Source organism: Lepisma saccharinum, chromosome 10 (assembly GCF_977018435.1).
Source record: "Lepisma saccharinum chromosome 10, izLepSacc3.1, whole genome shotgun sequence".
NCBI classification, from domain to species: domain Eukaryota; kingdom Metazoa; phylum Arthropoda; class Insecta; order Zygentoma; family Lepismatidae; genus Lepisma; species Lepisma saccharinum.
This window is the reverse complement of record NC_139238.1, coordinates 88,785,850-88,789,834: the sequence shown is the minus strand read 5'-3', so window position 1 is coordinate 88,789,834 and position 3,985 is coordinate 88,785,850.

Sequence of the window (3,985 nt, the reverse complement as noted above, 5' to 3'; positions counted from 1 at the left end):
GTAGTTTTATATACCAATGCACTATATATGTAGCAATATTATAATGTATTATAATGTACATATAAACATATATATATATATATATATATATATATATATATATATATATATATATGTGTGTGTGTGGGGGGGGGTGCATCACACAGAGTTGTTTAACTTTACTGTCTGGTAATATTTGCATAGGAACAAATTTTAGATTTGGCCCCCCCGAACTGATCAACCTAGCTACGTCCCTGCTTTCTCCCACAAAGATTTCTTTTTCTAAAATCGAACAATTAAAAAGCTAGGACAGTTTAACATGGTATTTCATTCAAATATACCTCAATTATTACTTATTCATCCAAACTATTTTCGGGGGATTATGATGAACGATTTTAGGGCCAGTCTTAAGTGATGGGCACTTCTGTTTAGGGAGGAAGGGCAGATCAAGTATAGTGTTCAGTAAAGCTAAGGAAAAAGTTACTTTCGGTAGACATGATGTCGTAATTTAATACTTTGTGGGAATTACGATATGGTTTGAGGGCGCGAATGATATGATTTTGGGGGGACGCATGACAAGATTTTGGGGGGATTGCGCCATTGGCGTTTGGGGGGGGGGGGTTGGCCATCCTGCATAGCATAAAGTATACTGAGCTTCAGATATCTACAAACAGATCGACTGAGAGCTGTGATGCAATTGGATCCAGAAGAGTGTAGACATACAACAATATTGTAGCCCAGGCACGTATCCAGAGGGGGGGCTTAGGGGGCTCGAGCCCCCCCCCCGAAAGTTTTAGGTTTACACTAGATAAAATGAGGTTTTTGGTTTCTTATGGTGTGAAATAAAATTATGTGAGTATAATTTAAGGAGATAAATAATTATCGAGGGAAGACGGAGAATGTTCTATAACATTGTTATTGTTAATAGCACGTATCCAAGATGGGGCACAGGGGGCTCGACCCTCTCCCCAGGAAATTTTTCAGTTTATGTTAGATAAAATTAGGTTTTTGGCTTCTTGAATAATGTGAAAATAATTTAAGGAGAGAAATAATTATCGAGGCAAGACTAAGAATGTTTATACCCCTGTTATTGTTAATAGCACGTATCCAAGGTGGGGATGAGGTGGCTCGGCCCCCCCAGGAAAGTTTTCAATTTACACTAGATAAAATTAGACTTTTGGCGTCTTAAATAATGTGAAGATAATAAATTTATAAATCTGAGAGAGATAATTATCGAGACAAGACGGAGAGTGTTCTATAAACCTATTATTGTCAATAGCACATATCCAAGGTGGGAATCAGGAGGCTCGAGCCCCCCTTCAGGAAATGTTTCTGTTTACACTAGATAAAATTAGGATTTTGGCTTCTTGAATAATGTGATTATAATTTGGGAGAAATAATTATCGAGACAAGACGGAGAATGTTCTATAACCCTGTTATTGTTAATAGCACGTATCCAAGGTGGGGTTGAGGTGGCTCGAGCCCCCCCCCCCACCCCGGGGATTTTTTTGTATTTTTCACTAGATAGAATTAGGTTTTTGGCTTTTTGAATAATGTGGCGCTGATTTAAGGAGATAGAAAATTATCGAGGCAAGACGGAGAATGTTCTATAACTCTGTTGTTGATAATATTGCACGTAAACTTTTCTTGCGCTTTCGGTGTTGTCGCAGCGCACTTGAGCACTATGTAGAGACTTGTCAGCATTTGGAAGCTGCACAACAAAGGTAGCGCCACACGTAGGGCGATTCGTTGTAATTTCTAATCTATGGAAGGCGGTCGATTAGTGATCAGTCAGCGTCCTCTGGTTGCTTTATAAGATATAGGATTCGAAAACGAAGACATTGACGACAGTAGAACTTCCGGGGCCTCAATGTAGTGCTAGTTCGGGTTGAGGGCCGAAGAGATCAAGGCCTCTCTCTCTCTCTCTCTCTCTCTCTCTCGTGAATATTTCAGCAGTACCGGATATTTGAATGGTTTATTAAAAGAGAAATAAGCTGCATAGATCAACTGAAAATCAAAGTTTTGAGTGATGATTTAGTTTTGCCAGAACTAAATGTCGTATATGCAGTACGAAAATTTCATGGTATAAAAAAATACTTTTGTTTAAGCCTACTGGGTTCGAAACACATTCAAACACATAACTACCATAAAGAGACAGCCGAAAATTTTATGAATGTCGAGAAGAGAAAGCAAGAAGATGTTGCATATGTAGACATTTTAGGCGGAATTTGCAGGCTCTACCAGGACCCGAATCAGGGCTCTACCAACTGAGCCACCTAGACATCCTTGACTTCAACCGATTTTTCGTTAAAATGTCTACATAGTACATGTCCTGTGTATATCAAATCGTAAGGTGTTGCCTGTATAGTGAACAAGCACGGGTTACGCATGCTATTTTTGGTGGTCAGTCCTGATTTTGCCATTTTTTCCTGTCTTTCACGTTCTTCTTCTTTTTTTAAAAAAAGGAATACTGGGTCAAATGGGGCTATGACCTCGCCAACCCTCTTTTGGGCACGTCACTGGAGATAAATGAATAAGCATTTGATCATACTGGGAGACGAAACATTAGATGTGTTGGGAACGGAAGGTTTTTCATTGTGCATTAATTGTTTCGTGATCCAGCTGTATTCGAGAAGACTTCCTTTGTTTCGTGCCGATATATGACAAGACAGCGGAAGCTGTGACAGGCCTTTTTCAACACTTGTGAGTGCTAAGGCCTGAATCTGAACAATTTGGTGGGTTTCGGCTTTTATAAGAGCTGCAAACATGGGAGGACAAGACACGTTAGTGGTGTTCAGGCTCGAATCAGAGATACATATTCGAGAGATGTCTGCGTCCATTTCGGAGCCTACAATTTGAATCTCGCGTTGTCGAGTGGATTGTCCATCTCGTGCATGTGTAACAGCTTCGTAAAAACACTCAAAGACACCATAGATGTTTTTATGCCTGATGAGAAGAAATGGACAAACACCCATACTGAGATGCTTCCGGCACACAATGTTAATGCATGGAAACAGAGGAGTGGAGTGGTAAAAAATGTTCCGATTTCACGTTCTCATTAAAATGACAGCCTTACAGTGGCGACGATTTAAGGGATAGTTGCTCCCCATTTTTTTTGCCTCAACATTATGGCCTCTTAATATTAAATATTAAGCTCTACCAAGAGAAAGTAAACTTTCCTTGCACTGCCCTCGGCCAACCCCCCCCCCCCCTGTTTTGGAACCCAATTGCCACCACTGATCGTAAACATACAATTGTGAGGTTCTTACTATACCCCTTAAAAAATGGTGTTGTGAGCCCCCCCCGAAAGAAATTCCTGGATACGTGCCTGTTGTAGCCAGCTGGTTAATTTCTTTTTTTTTGTGGAGGCCCTTCACAGCTTACTTTTGGTGGGGGGGGGGGGGCAATTGCTCCAGTTGCCCATAGGTTTATCCAGCCCTGCTTCTAATTCTTAGTATTTATGAATTAGGTAGTTTATGCACACACTGATTCCTTAATGTATTTCTCGCTCTCCGATATTGTAATGATAAGCAGTGGCACAGGAACTTTTTTATTCAAAATTCGAGCTCTACACCCCCTCCCTCTCTCGCTCTCATATATATATGTAATGATACCACCTAATGTTTATTATGCACTTCTCTTTCATTGACCTGATCCTTTGTAGCTTCCAATGTCACCCTTATCAGAGATTTATCCACACCCACCTAAATTTTTTCACAAAGGCCCAATTTATGGTCATTTTGGCTCTAAATACAAACTTACACCCTAGATGGAAAATTCTGGAGAAACCTCAGACTCTTCTCCTTTATTGGCCAAGGTCTCATAACTAATAAAAATAGTTGTTTCTGTATGGTTTATCACGAGTTTATAGGGTGCTGGTCATAGGCGGAGTTCTGGAGGGGCCTGTCCCCCCCCAAACTAAAAAAAATAACACATGATTAAGTTCAGTTACAAGTTTTGTCATGAAGCGATAGCGCAAATCTTGACGTTTGGCATGATGGCATGT